We start from the raw sequence: 22263 nt of genomic DNA, 5'->3' as shown, positions 1-22263 counted from the left end.
GCTCTGCTCTCCTGTATTCATCCCCTAGCGAAACTCTGCCCAGACTTCCCTTCCCTGGTGCCTCTCCATCCAGGCCCAGCTGCAATACTTCCTCCTCCAGGAAGCCCTCCAAGAAGCCCTCCAAGAAGCCCCTGCCCCATCCCAAGCTGAGAGTGACCTCCCTTCCCTCCCCTCATTGCACTCACACCTAAGAGTGTTCGGCTTTTGTGAAACTAAGTGGAAATGTCTGCATCCGTATATGCCGTGTGTAAGAATGCGTGCGTATGAAAGAAAGGGAGGGGAGGGGAATGGAGCTTGTGTGGCTACGCAATTGGGTATTTGGGGGTGAGTGTGTGTGTACATGCTTATGGCAGTGGGTATGATGTCTATATACCTGTAGGGGTGAGGGGTCGTGCACTGAACTGGGTGGGGGTTCATGCCCTAGGAATCTCGTCTCTTGCCAGCTCTCCCCGCCCCCACCTTCAGGGAAACCCAGGCTCCAGCCAAGTGCATTTCCCAAGCTGTGACCACAGGCTCCGGGAATAGATGGAACATTTGCAGGGGAGACAGGGGTCACCTCTGCTCCAGCCCAGCCTGCCCACGCCTTCATCACCGCCTGAGTCAGCATTGCCCTGGGCAGGGAGAAGGGCAGGCTCAGGACCAGCGCAGGTGTGCCCTCCAGGCTCCTTGTAGGAGGGTGGCGGGAGGGGTCCTGCAGCCTGGGACAGGTTCCTCCCTGAATCTCACTGTTGGACCTGAGTCAGTCATTTTTCCTCTTCAGTCATGAGCCTCTATCTCCTCCTCTCTGAGCCCTCCCAGTGCCAGGGCGCCCCCAGCCCTCACGGGGTCCAGCCTGCTAGGAGAGACCTGCAAGGGAAGGGATCCGTTTGGCAGGAGTGATGGGTGCCCTGATGGGCCTGGGTGCACTGTGCTGGGGGAGGAAGGGGGAGCGACGACGGTCTCTGCCCGCAGGAGCCCTGGGAGCCCCTGTTGTAAAGTTCCAGTCCTCTTCTGGGTGATGAGTGAGGTTCATTCCAGGCCCCGGGGGACGGCAAGAGCAAAGGTTTGATGGTATGAAAAAGAAATGGTGCGGGGAGTTCCCGTTGTGGCTCAGTGGGTTAAGAACCTGACCGGTATCCATAAAGACGCAGTTTCGATCCCTGGCCTCGCTCAGTGGGCTCAGGATCCGGCGTTGCTGCGAGCTTCGGTGTAGGTCACAGACGCAGCTCGGACCTGGCATGGCTGTGGCTGTGGTGTAGGCTGGCAACTGTGCTCCAATGTGATCCCTAGCCTGGGAACTTCCATATGCCATGGGTGCAGCCCTAAAAAGAAAAAAGAAAAAGAAATTGTGTGGACGTGGTGGAGGTGGTGCTGGCAGGGTCTGTGGGGGCAACATCACCAGGGGCCTTGACTGCTGAGCCAAGGAGTTGACCTATAGGTGATGGAGTGAGAAGTGGGGAGGGCTCGAAGCAAAACCAGGCCAAGTTAGGCGACTCAATGGGATCACAGGTGTGGTAGTGCTTCTGGAAGTCCAATGCAACGGACCCCTGAGAGTATCACTATGTTCATATGTTCATAGTAGGAGCTCAGAATGCTTGTTGAATGAATGGATGAATATGATGTGGGGAGTTCCCGTTGCGGCTCAGTGGTTAATGAACCCGACTAGTATCCACGAGGATGTGGATTTGATCCCTGGCCTCACTCAGTGGGTTAAGGATCCAGGGTTGCCGTGAGCTGTGATATAGGCGCAGATGCAGCTCGGATCTGGCATTGCTGTGGCTGTGGTGTAGGCCGGTGGTTACAGCTCTGATTCAGTCCCTAGCCTGGAAGCCTCCATGTGCTGTGGGTGTGGCCCTAAAAAGACCAAAAAAAAGAAAAAAAGAAAAAAATGATGTGGGGAGATAGGACATGAAAGTCACTGAGTTGATTATTACAAAAAATATGTACTCCTAGGCTCTGCCCTGGAGACTTTGCGGCCTCGGATCTTAGCCGGGATGGATGTGTAATTTTAATCAGTCGCCCTCCACCCCTGCCCAGGTGAGCAACTCATACCTGCAGTTGGTAAATTCCAGGAGATAGAGATGGACCTTAGGGTCAGAGAACCATGAGATCCTGCCCTCTTCCCTCACTCCCCCATCCTCCCCCTCCAACTCTGGGGACACCTCTCTTAGGGCACACCCTCCCCCCTTCCTGCCCTGGTGACCTGGTGGCTTGTGTTTGCCGAACCCAGTCTCCTTCTCAGCTGGTGGGCGCTGGCCCTTTAAGGCCTGGAGAGGGGACACCGCCAGGCCCGGCAGAGGCAGTGACCACAGGTGCCAGGTGGTGAAGCTAAAAATACTGAGTGATGTGGACGCCCAGGCTGCAGGAGCCAGCCCGAGCTGGCGGGGAGGGTGGGACGGAAGGCTCTGGAGTGTTTCTTTCCTTCTGGAGGAGGGGCCGTGGCCAGTGCGGTTTGGTGGGGTCACCTTGGGGGTTTAGAGGAGCTGTTCTCCGCCCCCACTCCTCTCAGCCATTCCCCATCCCCTGGAAGGTGCCAGAATTCACTCCCGATGATAGCTGCCGTGGCATTTAGCAGCCCCAGGGCGTGCTAATTCTGCTGCATCCTGTTTCTTGGCAACTCTGGGGAAGTCATTCCTTCTCTTTGGGCCTCTGTAAAATTTAAGAATTGGACTTGCCAGGATGCTTATAGGAACAGAGAAGTAAGAGGGATGCAGGCGACCCTTCCCTCATTGTGGATTCCACAAATTTTGCCCGAGGCCTCCCAGGGATTGGATGCTGAGGCCACCAAGATGAACATGACATGGGCACGTCCCTGGAGGAGCCCAGCCAGGACCCCCTGGGACAGTGGCAGCAGGCAGTGCAACGAGCTGCGATTGAGGTGTGAACACTGCGCCCTCATCATCGCGAGATGATGCAAGACACCGCCCCTCGGGGAGCACATCTGCATTTGATGACAGCTTGTCCGCAAAAGCATCTTCCCATTTGCTGCTTGATGTGGAACTAAGGCGAGGCTCGCTGCCTTAACAAACAAGCCTGGACCCGCGTGGCCTCACAGGGCAGAGCCACCTGTGCTGCTCCTGCAAAGCCCAGAGGGGGCTGGAGACTGGGGGAGACTTCTCTACTCAGTCTTTGGGGGATCCAGGCTCCTCCCACTCTGTGATACTGTCCTCACGTGGGGCCTCCCAGGAATCCATGGCTGGATCCTCTCTCTGCTTCCACTGGCAGATGAAGCAGAAAGAGGGTGTTGATCACATGAGAGGGTTTTCTTCTCTTCTACCCCCACTCCTTGGCCAGAGTCGCTAATTGCAAGAGATACTGGGAAACGTAGTCCTGTTGTGAAAATGGTACAATTGGTATCCGTGAGAGCACCTGGCACGGAGTTGGTGCCCAGCGTGTTTGTGAGGAATGCATTCGAGCATTCTACGGATGTCACCGAGCACCCTCAGTGGATGAGAACTAGACCCTGGACAGTGAAAATACCCATCCTGCTCTCACTGGGCTTTTATGGAATGTGTCTGACAAAACACAAGTAAACAGGAGTTCCCCGGGGGCTCAGTGGGTTAAGGACCTGAGTTGTTGTCCCTGCTGTGGCTCCAGAACTTTTGTATGTCAGGCGTGTGGCCAAAAAAACCCAAGTAAACAAAGCAACTTTGAATTCTTATGGTGGCTCAGCAGGTTAGGAACCTGATATTGCGTTCATGAGGATGCAGGTTCGATCGCTGGCCTCTCTCACTGGGTTAGATCCAGCGTTGCCGCAACCTGTGGCATAGGTCACAGATGTGGCTTGGATCTGGCATTGCTGTGGCTGTGGTGTAGGCTGGCAGCTGCAGCTCCAATTCAGTCCCTAGCCTGGGAACTTCTATATGCTGCAGGTGCAGCTGTGAAAGAAAAAAGAAAATGAAAAAAAAAAAAAAAACAACAACAACAAAATGAGGAGTCCCCATCGTGATGCAGCAGAAATGAATCAGACTAGGAATCATGAGGTTTTGGGTTCAATCCTGGGCCTTGCTCGGTAGGTTAAGGATCCAGTGTTGCCGTGGGCTGGGGTGAAGATCACAGATGCAGATCTGGCATTGCTGTGGCTGTGGTGTAGGCCGGCAGCTGTAGCTCCAATTGGACTCCTAGCCTGGGAACCTCCATATGCCACAAGTGCAGCCCTAAAACAAACACACAAACAAACAAAAAACCCAAATAAAATCATCCTTGTTTAAAACCCACTGCTGGAATTCCCACTGTGGCACAGCGGAAATGAATCCAACTAGCATCCTTGAGGACACAGGTTCAATCTCTGGCCTTGCTCAGTGGGTTAAGGATCCGGCATTGCTGTGAGCTGCCGTGTAGGTCGCAGATGGGGCTCACATCCTGCATTGCTGTGGCTGTGGTATAGGCCAGCAGCGGTAGCTCCAAATCCACCCCTGGCCTGGGAGTCTCCATATGCCGCAGGTGCAGCCCTAAAAAAACCCAAAAAACCCACTGTTAAGGAAAGAACCAGAGGGATGGGGAGAGACACCCCACTTTTAAGGAGGATGGGAGGTAGGGACAATTCTTCTGAGACCTCAGGAATAAGGAGGAGCTGTGGGCGGGGCTGGGGGAGACGCATTCCAGGTACACAGCACTAGAGGTAGGGAAGTGCAAGAAAATAGCAGGTCAGGGTGGCTCTGAACCAGGGAGTGATGGGGCGAGTGACATGGGTGGTGGGGAGAGACAGGAATGGGTTAGATCACATGGGCCTTGGGGGCTATGGTGAAGAGGGTGGATTTTATTCTGGATAGGACCGAAGAACCTTTGGAGGCTTTTCAGTGGGAGAAAGGATGTCATTTTTTTTTCTTTTTTGGCCCCCTCAAGGCATATGGAGCCCCCAGACCAGGGATCAGGTCTGAGCCATAGCTGCGATTCATGCCACTGCTGTGGCAAAGCTAGATTCTTTTATTTTTTTTTTTATTTTTATTTTTTTTGTCTTTTGTCTTTGTTGTTGTTGTTGTTGTTGCTATATATATATTTTTTTTGTCTTTTGTCTTTGTTGTTGTTGTTGTTGTTGCTATGCAAAGCTAGATTCTTAACCCACCGTCCCAGACCTGGGATGGAAGCTGCGTCCCAGCTCTGCAAAGATCTTACCGATCCCGTTGCACCATGGCAGGAACTCCATAGACATGTGCATTTTTTCTTTTAAGGGCCACGCCTGTGGCATATGGACATTCCCAGGATAGGGGTCCAATGGGAGCTATAGCTGCCAGCCCACACCACAGCCACAGCAATGTAGGATCCTTAACCCCCCAAGCAAGGCCAGGGATCGAACCTGCATCGCATGGATACTGGTCAGGTTCTTAACCCACTGAGCCACAACGGGCACTCCTCAAGGGAGGATTTGATGCAAAGAGTCTGGAGCTCAATGCTGGTCTGACCTTGGCTGGCGACGGCGAGGGGCTCTCCGAAGCGGCAGCATAAAGACGGCACTGAAGGCCGGGAGGTCACGCTGGAGAGAGGGGGGACAAGGAGAAGCCCCAGCGTGGAGCCCCGAGAAACTGCAATGTTCAGATCACGTGGGGGAGACGCTAACGAGGGCGGAGGAGACTTAAAGGAGGAGGAAAACCAGGGGCGTGCGTGGGCAGCCGAGGAAACCAAGAGATGAGTGTATCAAGGAGGAGAGAGGTGGACAGCTGGCTTCAATATAAAGATGCTGCACAGCCAACAGAAAGGAAAACAGATTCGGCAGCACGGAAGACGAAAGTGACTTGGATAAGAACCTTTTATGGGAGTTCCCTGGTGTCTCCCTGGGTTCAGGATCCGGCATGGTCACTGCTGTGGCTCAGGTCACTGCTGTGGCTCAGGTTACTGCTGTGGCTTGCGTTCCATCCCTGGCCCGGGAACTTCCACATGCTGTGGGTTGCGGCCAAAAAAAAAAAAAAAGAGAGAATATTTTGTGAGGGGGCAGAGACAGAAGCAGGTATGAGCAATAATGGATTGAATACACATATTTAACTCTCTGTGTCCTGAAACCTCATTAAAAAGAAGTGAGTGGGATTCATAAGCGACCTGAGAAATTATTGGATCCTCTATATCAATGGGGTTTTTTTGGTTTTGGATTTGGATTTTTTTTTTTTTTTTTTTTTTTTTTTTTTGCTTTTTAGGGTGGCACCCGCAGCATATGGAGGTTCCCAGGCTAGGGGTTTAATCGGAGCTGCAGCTGCAGGCCTACACCACAGCTCACAGCAACACCGGATCCTTAACCTGCTGAGCAAGGCCAGGAATCGAACCTGTGTCCTCATGGATGCTAGTGAGATTCATTAATTGCTGAGCCCCACAAGGGGAATTCCTCCTATTTCAATGGTTCTTAAATCCAAGAGACCCAGTACTATTTTTTTTTTTTTTCCTTTTTTGGCCATCTTGAGATATATGGAGTTCCCTGGGCCAGGGATCAGATCCAAGCTGCAGTTTTGACTTATGCTGCAGCTGTGGCAATACCAGATCCTTAACGCACTGTGCCAGGCAGGGACTGAACCTTCGTCCCAGGGCTCCAGAGATGCTGCTAATCCCCTTGCACCACACACAGCAAGAAAGCTTCACTCTGTATAGGAAATATTTTGCAGTTTGTCTTTTACTATCTGGAATTAGAATTGGTGTATAATGTAATTTGCATACATGATAGCAACAACAATTCAATGTCATTACTGTGATAAAAGGAGAAATAAGGGGGCAGTAAATGATGAGAACATAGGAGTTCCCGTCGTGGCTCAGTGGTTAATGAATCCGACAAGGAACCATGAGGTTGTGGGTTTGATCCCTGGCCTCGCTCAGTGGGTTAAGGATCTGGTGTTGCTGTGGCTGTGGTGTAGGCCGGCGGCTACAGCTCCGATTAGACCCCTAACCTGGGAACCTCCATATGCCGCAGGTATAGCCCTAAAAAGGCAAAAAGACCAAAAAAAAAGAAAAGAAAAAAAAAAAAAAAGAATATGTACTCCTATGTATAAACTACATTAGAAGACACGACGAAGTTGCAAGAGGTAGCCCTCCCAAAAAAGAGGTATACACATTAGTCTTTTGCTGCTGCCATGACAAACTACCACAAATTTAGTTGTTTAAAACCAAATTGAGGCATTTCTGTTGTGGCTCAGCGGGTTAAGAACCCGACTAGTATCCACGAGGATATGGGTTCAATCCCTGGCCTTGCTCAGTGGGTTAAGGATCCAGTGTTGCTGCAAGCTGCAGCACAGGTCACAGAGGTGACTCAGATCTGGCATCGCCGTGTCTGTGGTGTAGGCCAGCACCTGCAGCTCCGATTCAACCCTTGGCCCAGGAACTTCCATATGCTGCAGGTGCAGCCTAAAAAAAAAAAAAAAAGAAAGAAAGAAAGAAATGGAGGCGTTCCTCCTGTGGTGCAGTGGGTTGAGAGCCCAACTGCTGCCCGCAGGTCACTGGGGAGGTATGGGTTCAATCCCCAGCCTAGCACAATTGTTTAAAAGATCTGGCATGGCCCAGAGTCAATCCCTGGCCCAGGAAATTCCCTCTCCACAGGGGGCAGCCATAAAAAACAAAAACAAGAACAAACTGATCATCTTACTGACAAAAAGTCCAACACAGATCTCCCTGGGCTCAAATCAAGATGTTGACAGGACTGATCTAGGAAGCTCTTTCTGGAAGCTCTCGAGGAGAATCCATTCGCGCATCTGTTTTCCAAGGTGCCCTTTTTCCAGAGGGCCCCTCCCTCCAGCAAAGTAGCATCTCTCTAAGCCCTGCTTTTCTCATCACGCCTTTCTTGGGCCACAGCTGGGAAAGGCAAGCTGCTTTTAACGCCGTGTGCCATTAGATCAGGTTCACCTGAACAAGCCAGGATCATCTCCCATCTCAGGGTCCTTCGCCTTAATCACACCTGCAAAGTCCTTTTCCTCCACGGAAGGGAACACGCTCCCCCAGGTTCCGGGGTTTAGGACGCAGACATTTTGCGGGATGAGAAAGGCCATTATTCTGCCTCCCTTGGTGTGAATCAGCAAGAACTAATACACAGAATGAAGGAGACAACGGCAGCACGATTTTGGAAGCTGGAAAGCCGAGGAGTGTGTGGTAAGCGATGCAGCCCAGGTGAACTCGAACTTGGGCCTAAGATAAACCGAGGGGCACCAACCACAGTTTCCCGCACAAAACCCTGGAAGGGCCCTGGTGTTACTGGGACGAAGTACCCCCTGGAAATGGGAGTAAAGCTGGGACCCCAAACAGGAGGGTTGGTCTAAGATGCGCGTTAATTCTCTGAGGTTTCTTTCTCTGCTCAGGCCCTCCCCCGCCCTGACAAAGAATGAAGGCTTATTCTCCAGAGAGAATAAAACCCAGGGTCTCTGAGAACATGATGGAGGATCTTGTGAGAAAAAGAATGTGTATATAGGAGTTCCCGTCGTGGCTCAGTGGTTAACGAATCTGACTAGGAACCATGGGGTTGAGGGTTCGATCCCTGGCCTTGCTCAGAGGGTTAAGAATCCGGCGTTGCTGTGAGCTGTGGTGTAGGTTGCAGATGCGGCTCGGATCCTGCGTTGCTGTGGTTGTGGTGTAGGCCGGTGGCTATAGCTCCGATTGGACCCCTAGCCTGGGAACCTCCATATGCCGCAGGAGCGGCCCAAGAAATAGCAAAAAGACAAAAAAAAAAAAAAAAGAGTGTGTATATATATTTATGTGTGTGTGTGTGTGTGTGGTGTGTGACTGGGTCACTTTACTATACAGCAAAAATTGACAGAACACTGTAAATCTACTATGAAAATCTTTAAAAACAAAAAACAGGAGTTCCCTTCGTGGCTCAGCGGTTAATGAACACAGCTAGGATCCGTGAGGATGCAGGTTCAATCCCTTAACCCAAAGGATCCTTAACTCAGTGGGTTAAGGATCTGGCGTTGCTGTGAGCTGTGGTGTAGGTCACAGACGTGGCTCAGATCTGGTGTTGTGGTGGCTGTGGTGTAAGCCGACAGCTGTAGCTCCAATCGGACCCCCAGACTGGGAACCTCCGTATGCTTTGGGTGTGGCCCTAGAAAAACAAAACAAACAAACAAACAACCCCAAAACAAAACCCAGGGTCTCTGAACCAAGGACAGGGCACACTGAGGATGGAGGAGGGAGGGGAGGGAGGTTCTCTACCAACCAGAGAGATTATTTGAAAATTGCATCCTGAATGTGGGGAGTCCTAACCTGACCCCATTACCTGGGGTAGCCTCTCGGCTCCCAGAACAGGGAGGTAGATTTAAATTCTTCAGGCAGGACACTGCAGAGTTTATTCCCTTCCAACTCTCCCTGTAATCGCAAATCGTATTCTCTTTTTTCTTTTTCTTTCTTTCTTTTCTTTGGCCGCCCCTGCAGCATGTGGAAGTACCTGGGCCAGGGATTGAACCCGAGCCACTGCAATGACGATGCCAGATCCTCTACCTGCTGTGCCACAGGAGAATTCCACGATGGGTATTTTCTTCTTGCTGTTCTTTCATTTCCTGTTTTGGTTTTCTTTATTCCCTGCATTTTTCTGTTTCCTCCATTTTTTTTTTAAGTCTGGTTCGGTAATTATTTCTTGAACATTTATTATATGCAAATTACTGTCTTAGGCATTTGGGAGTACAGGCATGAGAAGACAGAGGGTTGTTTGGTGGATATTTTAGGACACTCCAGATATATTAGCATGGAGTTCCCGTCGTGGCTCCGTGGAAATGAATCTGACTAGTATCCATGAGGATACGGGTTTGATCCCTGGCCTCGGTCAGTGGGTAAAGGTTCCAGTGTTGCCATGAGCAGTGGTGTAGGTTGCAGACATGGCTTGGATCCGAAGTTGCTGTGACTGTGGCATAGGCCAGCTGCTGTAGCTCTGATTTGATCCCTAGTCTGGGAACTTCCACATGCCATGGGTGTGGACCTAAAAGGCAAAATAAATAAATAAATAAATTTTAAAAAGATATATTAGGATGCCATCTGAAAGATCTTTCTGTGAAGACTCTTAATTATCATCTCATTTGTTTCCTTTAAAATTTGTGAGTGGAGTTCCTGTTGTGGCTCAGGGGTTAACCAACCAACTAGTATCCATAAGGACATGGGTTCGATGCCTGGCCTCGCTCAGTGGGTTAAGGATCCGGCATTGCCGTGAGCTCTGGTGTAGGTTGAAGACGTGGCTCGGAACCTGCATTGCTGTGGTTGTGTGGTGTAGGCCGGCAGCAACGGCTCCAATTCGACCCCTAGCCCAGGAACCTCCGTATGCCTCGGGTGCAGCCCTAAAAAGACACACACACATAAATCTTAGGAGAAATGCAGCAATTTTCAAAGCCAGTAGTTCTTGATCATGGCATGCAGCATCTTAATGTGGGATCTCAGTTACCAGACCAGGGACTGAACCCGGGCCACAGTGGTGAAAGCTCTGAATACTAACCACTAGACCACCAGGGAACTCCGATTTTTTTTTCCTCTAATTTTTTCCCCCAATTTCCTCCAATACAATTTTTTTCTGTTCATATTCGTTCTCTCTTTTATCTTAGCATCTGACTCTCCAAAAAGGGCTACCTAAATAGGTCAGCCTTAGGAATTTCTCAATGAAACTGCCCAATGCAAACTCTCTGTATTGAACCCCTGAGTCGGCCAAAACCCGTCCATGCAGCCGTAGGGCTCCTCAGCAACTAGCTTGTATAAATTGTATTTTTATATTCTTTAATCGAGACATAAAGATCATGGAGTTCCCTGAGAGCTCAGTGGGTTAAGGACCTGACATTGTCACTGCTGTGGCTTGAATTCAGTCCCAGGCCCGGGAACTTCCACATGCCATGGACATGGCCAACAACAACCACAAAAATGACATAATTATTGTGAAATGCAAAAGTCTTAAGCAGTCAGTTTAATGAATTTGGACAAATGCATACACCTGTGTAACCACACCTCAATCAAGGTATTATCTCGGAGTTCCTGTCGTGGCTCAGTGGTTAACGAAGCCAACTAGGAACCATGAGGTTTTGAGTTTGATCCTTGGCCTCGCTCAGTGGGTGAAGGATCTGGTGTTGCCGTGAGCTGTGGTGTAGGTTGCAGACGCAGCTCGGGTCCTGCGTTTCTGTGGCTGGGGTGGAGGCTGGCAGCTGCAGCTCGGATTAGACCCCTAGCCTGGGAACCTCCATATGCCACAGGTGCAGCCCTAGAAAATACAAAAATACAAAAAAAAAAAAAAAAAAAAAAAGAAAAAGAAAAAAAAAATATTACCTTAGTCCCCCTTGTGGCTCAGCAGTAACGAACCTGACTAGTATTCATGAGGACACAGAGTCGATCCCTGGCCTCGCTCGGTGGGTTAAGGATCTGGCGTTGCCATGAGCTGTGGTGTAGGTCCCAGATGTGGCTCGGATCCCTAGTTGCTGTGGCTGTGGTGTAGGCCGGCAGCTGAAGCTCCAATTCGACTCCTAGCCTGGGAACTTCCACATGCCGTGGGTGCGGTCTTAAGACAAAAAAAAAAAAAAAAAAAAAGATATTGCCATGTGAGGTAATATATTCATGGTTTCATCACTTCCCAGTCAATACCCAACACAGACGAACGGAGGCAACCACTATTCTATCAGTCTCTTAAATATGAGCAGATAACCAGGGATCACCAACATCAGAGAAAAACCTCAAATAGGAGAGGCAGGACAAAAACAAACAGAAAAACAGAATTTAGAGGAAATAGAATATACAAGCAAAAGAAAACTCAAAACTATTATGACTCTAGAGATTTAGGAAAATATATTGCAACTATGAAATAAAAACTAGATGCTATTTTGAAAAAAACAAAACAAAAAAACAAAACTCTGAACAAGAGAGTCCTGAGAAGTCAAAACTATCACAGCAGAAATGGAAAACATTGAAAAGCGAACAAGAGGAGTTTCCTTTTGGCTAAGTGGGTTAAGGATCCCACGTTGTCACTGCTGTGGCTCGGGTTGTGCTGTGGCACAGGTTTGACCCCTGGCCTGGGAACTTTCACATGCTGTGGGTGAGGCCAAAAAAAATGAAGTGGAAATGAAAGTAGGGGCTGCTCCTGTTTCTTGATTCTGAACTGTGGGTGTGTTTAACTTAAAATTAAGACTGTATTGGGAGTTTCCATCGTGGCACAGTGGTTAATGGATCCGACTAGGAACCATGAGGTTGCAGGTTCGTTCCCTGGCCTTGCTCAGTGGGTTAAGGATCCGGTGTTGCCGTGAGCTGTGGTGTAGGTTGCAGACGCGGCTCGGATCCCACGTTGCTGTGGTTCTGGTGTAGGCCGGTGGCTACAGCTCCTATGAGACCCCTAGCCTGGGAACCTCCATATGCCATGGGAGCGGCCCTAGAAAAGGCAAAAAGACAAAAAAAAAAAAAAAAAAGGCTGTATTTAAAGGAGTTCCCATCTTGGCTCCAAAGTTAACGAACCCGACTAGCATCCATGAGGATGTGGGTTCGATCCCTGGTCCTGGTCAGTGGGTTAAGGTTCCCGCGTTGCCGTGAGCTGTGGTGTAGGTCCCAAATGCGGCTCAGATCCCGTGTGGCTGTGGCTGGGGTGGAGACTGGCAGCTGCAGCTCGGATTAGACCCCTAGCCTGGGAACCTCCATATGCTGCGGGTGCAGCCCTAAAAAAAGACAAAACAAAACTGTATTGACAAAAGGAAAGCAGATAGCAGTAAGAACCAAAGAGAAAGTGAGAGTTGGTGGAGCCGAGACAAGAAACCAGCCCCATCAGGAAGCTTTACTGTGTGAGGGGGCATCTAAGAATTCGGGTGCAGATGTGTAGTGAAGAAGGACAAGCCAGAGCCTGAGCTGGGGGACGATCCTGGAGAGAGGAGGATGGGGGAGGAGAGGGGAGGGAGGGGAGTCCCCAAGAAGCCAGGGCCCAAGGGAGGGGTTGGCCTCGGGAGACGGGCTTCCCCACAATGGAGCTGCTGTAATAAGTGAGGAGTCAGGAGCCAGGTGAGTTTGTGCTTCCACGACGGGAGCCAGTGGACCTGCATTGGATCCATCTGTTTTTCCAGGCAAGTGGGAGCCATGGTTTGAGGAGAGAGGGGGAAGGGTCGTCCCAGATGCTGCCACTCGGGGGGGTGCGGGGACCAGCAGCATCGGTACCACCAGGGGTGGGAGGGTGGGAACTGGTTAGATATGCTGAATCTCAGGCCTTGCCAAGATCCTAGGAGATGCACAGGCAAGTTCACGTTCGAGGCGTTCCCGTTGCAGCTCAGTAGGTTAAGAATCTGACTAGTATCCATGAGGATGCAGGTTGGATCCTTGACCTGGCTCAGTGGGTTAAGGATCCAGTGTTGCCGTGAGCTGTGGTGTAGGTCAAAGACCCGGCTTGGATTCCACATTGTGGTGCAGGCCAGCAGCTGTAGCTCCAATGTGACCCCCAGCCTGGGAACTTCCATATGTCACAGGTGCGGCCCTAAAAAGAAAAAAAAAATTGAGAATCACTGCTCAGAGGGAGTGGAAAAAGGCACCTGGCAGGCACACTGGGCTGTGGGGCGGCAGCGAGTGCCCCTTCGAGACCAAAAATTGGAAGGTGGAGTTCCCATCATGGCACAGTGGTTAATGAATCCGACTAGGAACCATGAGACTGCGGGTTTGACCCCTGGCCTTGCTCAGTGGGTTAAAGATCCGGCGTTGCCGTGAGCTGTGGTGTAGGTTGCAGATGGGGCTCAGATCCCACATCGCTGTGGCGTAGGCTGGCGTAGGCTGGCGTCTACAGCTCTGATTAGACCCCTAGCCTGGGAACCTCCATATGCCACGGGAAGTGGCCCTAGAAAAGGCAAAAAGAGGAGTTCCCGTCGTGGCGCAGTGGTTAACGAATCCTACTAGGAACCATGAGGTTGTGGGTTCGATCCCTGGCTTTGCTCAGTGGGTTAACGATCCGGCGTTGCCATGAGCTGTGGTGTAGGTTGCAGACACGGCTCGGATTCCGCGTTGCTGTGGCTCTGGCGTGGGCCGGTGGCTACAGCTCCGATTAGACCCCTAGCCTGGGAACCTCCATATGCCGCGGGAGCGGCCCAAGAAATAGCAACAATAACAACAACAACAACAACAACAAAAAAAGACAAAAGACAAAAAAAAAAAATTCCATTACAGTGGGAAAATAAAAAAAAAAAAGAATAATAGGGAGAAAAGCTTGAAAAAAAAAAAAAAAGAAAAGGCAAAAAGACAAAAATAAATAAATAAATAATAATTAGAAGGGAACCTCCCAGACTGGTGTGCGACCCTCAGAGCAGCACTGGTTCATGCTGTTCAGGCAGAGGGCAGGCGATGACTGGCCTTTTTCCAGGCAGGTCCTCCATCAGGGAACCTGGGCAGAGGAGTGGGGGCATTTCCAGGGAGCAGCCATGACAAGGGTGTTCGGAGCCCAGGCAGAGCGTTATGGACCATCAAGGCAGAAGGGGCTGATGGGCCATGAGAAAGTGATGCTGGCAGGGAACTGTTGGCCTTGATAGATCAAAGAGCTGCTGCTTGTGGGTACCAGAGCAATGGATGAAGGGGATGGAAGGGAGAAACACAGAGGGAGGGAGTCTAAATAGAGATCTCAGAGGGGGTAGGGGTGCAATTGCAAGCTGTAGGGTGTGAGCCTCAGAGACAGAGGGGAGAGGGTTAAGGTGACAGGAAAGGCCAGAGAACCAAGGGTGTGCTGAGATCTCCTCCACCCTTGCCTCTAAGGTTTGTACCCAGAAGACCTAAAGATGGTGAAAGAATGGAGTTCTCATTGGGGCTCAGCAGGTTAAGGACCTGATGAGTACCCATGAGGATGCTGGTCCAATGCCTGGCCTCACTCAGTGGGTTAAGGATCCAGCATTGCCGTAAGCTGCTGCTCAGATCTGGCGTTGCTGTGGCTGTGGCATAGGCCTGCAGTTATAGCTCTGATTTGACCCCTAGCCTGGGAACCTCCATATGCTGGGGGTGTGGTCCTAAAAAGAAAAAAAGATGGTGAAAGAAGAGATTGATTCATTTGTTCTGGGTGTGGTCTGGGCATCGGGATTTTTAAAAACTCCCCAGTAGATTACGATGTGCAGCAGAGTTTGAGAACCATGGGTGTAGACAAGGAGACACAGGGTCTGACAGAGAAAGAGACAGGGGGGCAACAGGAAGGTTGCCTGAGGCTGGCATGGCTGGTGGAGCCTGACCAGGGAAAGGGGCTTTAGAGGAGCAGCTGGGTAGGCGTCGCGTGTCCTGGGTTGTAGGTGAGAAGGTGGAGATGTTGTGATCTTCCCCTGGAGAACTAGAGAGTAAACGCGTGGGTGTACGCTGTGTGTGCGTTGGGCGGGTCGGGGTGTCAGCGCTTATAAGTGAGACAGAGACAGACGAGACCAGCGCCTGGCTCGCTCATCGTCTGTCCTGCACTGTGGCAGACTGGCCACTAGAGGGAGCGCCACGCCCGCACATGCAGGGCTGGCCCAGCAGGTTCCATTTGTGCTTCCACCTCTTTTGCTGACCGTTTCTATCTTCAAAGTTCAGGTACTGCAGCCGCATAGTCCTAGGGTTAACGCCAGGTCCCACTACTTCTAGGCTGTGTGACTTTAGCCAGTTACCCGACCGCTCCGTGACCCACTTTCGTCCGCGGTTCAGCGGGCACGGCGATGGCCCTGACCTGAGATGATTCGCAGGATGAATGAGGTCACGCCTGTGAAGCGCTGCTGCCACACTGAGGAATGGCTAATCCGACCTGACAGTGGAGGAGGTCTTGCCTCCGCCTCTGTCTTTCTCTGCTCTTGCAGCCCCTGCAATCCTGCCCTACCCAGCCCAGATCCAGGGTGAGAAATGGAAGGTGACTTCTGGACTGGGGGAAGAGCAGAGGCTGGGGTGGGGGTGGCCTCCGGCAGGCACAGCCCTGGCTGAGCTCCCCCTTTTCCTGTTCAGTCTTGCTGGTTCTCTCGTTTCTGGAGCAAACCTCTCCCTGTGGCTCATTCCTGGCCGTGGTCTCATCCTTCTGCCTCCAAGCCTCCTTCTGCACCTGCAGATACCCAAGAGATTAGCAGCTGCCCTTGCCTGGCAACCACATCATCCCCTGATGGATGTCACTGCCTGTACCTGAGAGGCTCAGAGGGGGGTACCTCTTCCCAGCCATTCTCCTAACTGCCCCTGCTCCTGCCCAGCTTCTGCCCAGACCAGCCAAGAGCTGACCTCTGAGGCTACACCCCAGGTGGTGTCTGCATTCCCAGGTTTGCCAAGACCCCCGGTGTGGATGTTGCAGTGGGCAGAAGGCTCACAGAAGCAGCCCTTCTATCCTATCCTTGGTCCCCCCCTCAAGGACAGAGCCTGCCTGACTTTTGAAAAATGATTTCAAAAATATTCTGCCAAGGAGTTCCCGTTGTGGCTCAGTGGGTTAAGAACCTGACTAGTATCTATGAGGAAGCTGGTCTGATCCTTGGCTTTACTCAGTGGGTTAAGGATCCAGGGTTGCCATGAGCTGTGGTGTAGGTCACAGACGCAGCTCGGATCTGGCATTGCTGTGGCTGTGGCATAAGCTGGCAGTTGCAGCTCCGACTTGACCTCTGGCCTGGGCACTTCCATATGCTGCAGGTGCAGCCCTAAAAAGAAAAAAAAAAATGCCAATATTTTAAAAATCAGGGCATTATAGCTTAGGATCCAGATTTCCAGCTTCTCCTGAAAAATTGGAAGCTCTGAAAAGCTGAGTTCACATTCCCACAATGACAGCAGTGGGCCACTGGGGATAGGGACCACCATTCAGATGAGCCAGGGCTCTCCAGATCACCCTGTCCCCACCCAAGCCATGTTCCCCCATTCACAGTCCCGCCTTGGTTCCTGTGGGCATCTCAGTGTGTGACCCTGTGAAAAGAGACCTGTTCCTAAAAGGCTTCATGTAAACATGTCCAGGATTGCAGCTGCTGGCCCAAGGCAGGCAGGAATGCAGAGGTAGGCGGGTGGGAAGCCCTAGAAATGAGAGCAGACCCTCAGGGGCCAGGAATCCTTGGGGACCAGAGAGCTGCTAGTGTCCTCCGCTTCTGGTAGAATTTCATGGTCCAGGGGCTGAAGGCAGACTGAGCATGCGAGTGCACGCCTCCCCGTGTCCGCTCCGTCAGCAGATCCTGCCACTTCTCCTCACTTATATTCCTACCGCCTGGTCTGCTGCCATCTTCTCTCCCCTGACCGGGTACAGGAGCCTCCTTTTCTCCAGCCTTGTCTCCTCTGTCTTCCCCACAGCAGCCAGAGGGAGCCTATTAAACCTACAACACGCTGCATCCCTCCTCTGCTCAAAGCCCTCGGAGGATGCCCCCTCCAGTCAAAGTCAATGCCAAAGGCTTACACTGACCTTGAATGGACCGTCGCCATCACCTCTTGTCTCCTCCCGTGAGCCATCAAAGCCCTCGTTGTTCCGCAGCATCCTAAGCACACACTCTGACCTCAGGGCCTTTGCATTGGCTGTTCCCTCTGCCTGGCCCCCCCGTAAATCCCTCCCCCCTTCATATCTGCATGCCTCCCTTCCTCCCTCACCTCCTTCAAGGTTTTTTTTTTGTTTGTTTTTTCTTTTAAGGGCCGCACCTGCAGCATAAGGGAGCTCCCAGGCTGGGGGTCCCATCGGAGCCGTGTCTGCAACCTACACCACAGCTCACAGCGACACCGAATCCTTAACCCACTGAGTGAGGCCAGGGATCGAACCTGCATCCTCATAGTTGTAGTCAGGTTGGTTTCCCCTGAGCCACAATGGGAATTCCGTCCTTCAAGTTTCTGCTCAAATATAACCTTCTCTCTGAGGCCTTCCCTGTACACCCTGTCCCCTCCCTGCTTTATCTCTTTCCTCCCTCGGATCCCTTGAAGCGTCAGCCCCTACTCATGTGCCTGTTTGGCCTCTTCTCCCCTGACCGCAATGGATAAGGGTGGGATTTTTCCATTTTGTTCATTGCAGACAATGGGTAGCACCTAAGAGATACTCGATAATATTCGGTAATTGAGTGGATGAATGAGCAAGAAGTGAAGTGAGGGCAGTAACAGAACTAAGGAAGCAGAGTGGCCTTAAGGATCCAGTCATATTATATGTGTCACCCAGGGTGTGACCAGCGTCCTCACACAGGGCCCCAAACTTGGGCTTTAGTGCTCCGTGGGTGGCACCTTGCAATTCTTAATCATTTCATCTTCGAAGTGTATGTGAAGTCGTTTTCATGATGGAGGGAGTTCCCGTTGTGGCTCAGCAGTAATGAACATGACTAGGATCCATGAGGATGTAGGTTCGATTCCTGGTCTTGCTCAGTGGGTTAAGGATCTGGCGTTGCCATGAGCTGTGGTGTCGGTCACAGACTCGGGGGCTCGGATCCAGCATTGCTGTAGCTGTGGCACAGGCTGGCAGCTGTAGCTCCAATTTGACCCCTAGCCTAGAATTTCCCTATGCTGCAGGTGCTCGCCCTAAAAAAATATATTAAAAAAATAAATAAACACTACAGAGGGCTGAGAGAGGAGGTTTGGTCGGGAAGAAAGCTTTTCTTCTGCTTTCTGAACAAGAAGCCCTGCAGTGTGTAGCTGGCCCTGGTGTCAAGGACACACAGCACACAGATGGTAAGTGCTCTAGCTACGGGCGCTGTTATTACTCAGGACTCCATGATTAGAGGGAAACAGGGCCAAGCAGGAGAAAGCCTCCAGGGTCCTGGGCCAGCTGCTGGCCTCCCAGGCGACTGGCCCAGGCCAGGAAGAGAACATTCCCCTGCCCTCCCCGCCACCTGCTTCGCGCCTGTGCCCTAAGCAGTGGCTGAGGATGAGCCAGGATGCACCCCTTCCGTCAGGGGTCCAATTGGAGCTGCAGCTGTTGGCCTACGCCACAGCCACAGGCACACAGGATCCGAGCCACGTCTGCAACCTACACCACAGCTCACGGCAATGCCGGATCCTTAACCCACTGAGCGAGGCCAGGGATCGAACCCGCAACCTCATGGTGCCTAGTTGGTTTCATTTCCGCTGTGCTCTAACAGGAACTCCTTTTTTTTCTTTCTTTCTTTTTTTTTTTGTGTGTGTGCTTTACAAATTTAAACGTGGAGTACGTGTGGGCGGCAGCCATGGTTCCCGACCTGTCCCAGGGGTTGTTGTGGCTGCCCCAAAGTGTCCCTGGGTCCAGGCTCATTCTCTGCCTCCATCGCCGCAAATGTTCAAAGGCTAATCCAGCTTTAACCCCTGAGGGATGGGTGACAGAGGACCAGGCCTCCAGGGTGACTTCAACCCAAGTGTCAATAGCAGGCGTGGCCCTGGTGAGGGCGCCACACCCTAACTGTAACTTCAAGCCAGACCCTGTGGGCAGCTGCCCACCCTGATGGTCACTGTAGGTCTTAGCAGTGGCCTCAGTGGCCTCAAAGCTCAGCAGTGGCTGCAGATTTTGGTGACAATCAGGAGGCGCCAGGCACTTCATCCCCCCTCCCTCCATCCTGGCTAAGCCCCCAGGTCTCCTGAGCCACTAGGTTTTGAGCCATTCTCCAGGATCCACTTAATTAGCCAAGCTCATTAACTCCCACAGGCTTCTCCTCCCCACCTAATTAGCTGACTTAATTAGGGCTTGCAGGCCTGGCTCCACCCAGCCCCCTCCTGCTCCAACCCTGCCCACCTCCTCCCGGCCAAGCCTCCATCATCAGGCTGGGAACGGAGGAGGGAGGGGCTGCCCCCCACCGCTGCCACCACCCAGCACAAGGCCTCCTCCCTGTGTCCCTCCCTCCAGTCTCAGGCCAGCAGAGAGCCCCTCCGGGCAGCAGCCCGCAGGCAAAGGAGCAGAAATTGGGAGAGAGAGGTGAATGGGGAGAGGAATGGAAGTGAGATGAATGGAACCGGGTGAGAGGAGAGGATGGCTGTGCCGGACGGGCTGGACAGCCCAGTGGTTAAGGACCTGGACAATGGAGCCTGCCTGGGTTCAAGCCCCAGCTAGCATGTGAATCTCGGCATCTCCTTGCCTCCCTGCATCTCAGATACATAAGGAGAGTACCCATAGCAGAAAATTCTTGATCTTGATTCTAAACAAGCTAATATGTGTAAAACGCTTAAAACTTGGACAGGGGAGTTCCCGTCGTGGCGCAGTGGTTAACGAATACGACTAGGAACCATGAGGTTGCGGGTTCGATCCCTGCCCGTGCTCAGTGGGTTAACGATCCGGCGTTGCCATGAGCTGTGGTGTAGGTTGCAGACGCGGCTCGGATCCCGCGTTGCTGTGGCTCTGGCCTAGGCCGGTGGCTACAGCTCCAATTCAACCCCTAGCCTGGGAACCTCCATATGCCGCGGGAGCGGCCCAAGAAATAGCAACAATAACAACAACAACAACAACAAAAAAGACAAAAGACAAAAAAAAAAAAAAACTTGGACAGGCACAAATCTGTTAAATAAGGGGGTGGTGGAGTTCCCGCTGTGGCTCAGTGGGTTAAGAACCTGACTAGCATCCATGTGGATGTGGGTTTGATCCCTGGCCTCACTCAGTGGGTTAAGGATCTGGTGTTGCCACAAGCTACGGTGTAGGTTGCTGATGCAGCTCGGATCCCACATTGCTGTTGGCTGTGGTGTAGGCCAACAGATGCAGCTCCGATTTGACCCCTAGCCTGGGAAATTCCATATGCCGCAGGTGCAGCCATAAAAAGGAAAAAAACCCACACTACACACCGTGTAGAGCTTGGGGGTATAAGTGACAGAGACCCAAGTCCAGCTGACTTAAAAGGGACTTTACTGGAACTAGACTGCTGGAAAGTCTAGCGTCTTCAGGTGTGGCTAGATCCAGGGCTCAAATGATGGCACAGGGATTCCTACACTATCCATCTCTTGGTTCTGCTCCTTGCTATGTTGGCTTCTTCCTCTGGGAGGTTCTCCCTGGTGGGAGCATCTCCAGACTTATATCCCATCCTTTTTCAGTGAGATGGAAAGAGAGTTCTCTCTTCCCTATTGGCCGGAATGGAACACAGACCCGCCTCAGAAACAATGGCTATGGCCAGGGGGCTGCTATACGCCATTAGTGGGAGCTGAGACCCCTAGAGCCAAACAGGCAAACCCCACCTTCAGAACCCCCAATGAGCAGAGAAGGGTATGTTAAGGAATGTGGGTCCCCCAAAGAAAATTGGGGTTCTGTTGCTAAAAGCAGGAGGACAGGTGATGCTGGGTTCTTACCCACTTGGCATCGCTGAGCATCCGGAATTCCCTGGTGGCTCAGTGGGGTAAGGATCCAGCATTCTCACTGCTGGGTGGGTTGGATCCCTGGCCCAGGAACTTCCACAAAGTGGGAGGGATAGGCGGGCAGCAAGCCAGCCCCAGGGCCCTGTGGTATTTGTGGCAGACACGATCCGCTCCTTGCATATCCCTGGGCCCCTTTTCGACTACCTGTCAGCACCCCCGCCCCTTTTCCTGAGTACCTGCTCTGCTCCAGCCTCCTCTGTTCACAGCCATAGCACTGCCTGTCCCTCCCGCCCCCCGCTCACCAATGACTGGCAGACCTGGGATACCAAACAAATTCAGTGGATGCTGGTGCATGTTTGTACTGTGTCTGAGAACTCAACAGTGGCTGTGGCTCCAGGTGCCTGCAGTGCTGAGTTGCTTGATAACACACCCCCTGTCACTGGCCTCCTGTTTCTTTACTCCCCAATCTGAGATCACCTCCCCCGCTCCCCTGCCAAACCACCTGATCTCACGTCCCTGTCTCAGGGTCTGTTTCTTGGGAAACCTAAACTAGGACATCATTAGAGCCAATCCCCCAGGGATGCACACGAGACAGCACTTGCTTCCTTCCTAAGGTCTACGTTCGGGGGGCTGGCTTTGGTGACCCATCGCTGCGGAAGGAGCAGGGACTGAAAGGGCTCTGGGTTAGGTTGCTTCTCTTCTGAGGATTTCCGAGGATGCTCCCTGGTCCCCTGCCGTAAGCCTGGCGGGATGAGGGCAAAGACCTATCAGATCCTTACTCCCCAGTGTCCCAGAGAAACAGCCACATCCAGCCCTAAGGACCATAAGCATTCAGATCGGCTGTGAGCCTGAAGTCCCGGCGGCAGGGGGCCAGGGACCAAAGGTCCTCCCATCCCGATGTTTCTTACAGAACCAATGGAAAGATCATCTTAGCTAGTCCTTAGACCTGGCTTTATTTTCTTTTCTTTTACTTTATTTTATTTTTCATCTTCTTAGGGCCATATCTGCAGCATATGGAAGCTCCCAGGTTAGAGGTTCAAATTGGAGCTGCAGCTGCCGGCCGGCACCACAGCCACAGCCACAGCCAAGACAGATCTGAGCTGCATCTGTGACCTACACCACAGCTCAGGGCAATGCCTAATTCTTAACCCACTGAGCAAGGCCAGGGATGGAACCTGCCTCCTCATAGATACCAGTCGGGTTCTTAACCCACTGAGCCACAGCGGGAACTCC

General features: G+C 51.9%; 1 protein-coding gene across 2 annotated transcripts in view; it reads left to right on the top strand.

Annotated features, from left to right (window-relative positions):
- Positions 1–22263, top strand: part of SBK1 (SH3 domain binding kinase 1) — a 58288-nt gene that overhangs the window by 1210 nt on the left and 34815 nt on the right. The window contains exon 1 of one of the 2 annotated variants that reach the window (XM_021086435.1): positions 7461–8037. The exons of the other annotated variant lie outside the window; for it this stretch is intronic. The gene's annotated coding sequence lies outside the window, so the exon portion shown is untranslated. Of the gene's footprint in view, positions 1–7460; positions 8038–22263 lie in introns of those variants that run through there. 2 annotated transcript variants of the gene reach the window in all.

Source organism: Sus scrofa, chromosome 3, assembly GCF_000003025.6.
Source record: "Sus scrofa isolate TJ Tabasco breed Duroc chromosome 3, Sscrofa11.1, whole genome shotgun sequence".
Taxonomy (NCBI): Eukaryota; Metazoa; Chordata; class Mammalia; order Artiodactyla; family Suidae; genus Sus; species Sus scrofa.
The sequence above is the reverse complement of the archived record's forward strand: the minus strand, read 5'-3'. Positions and strand labels throughout refer to the sequence as shown.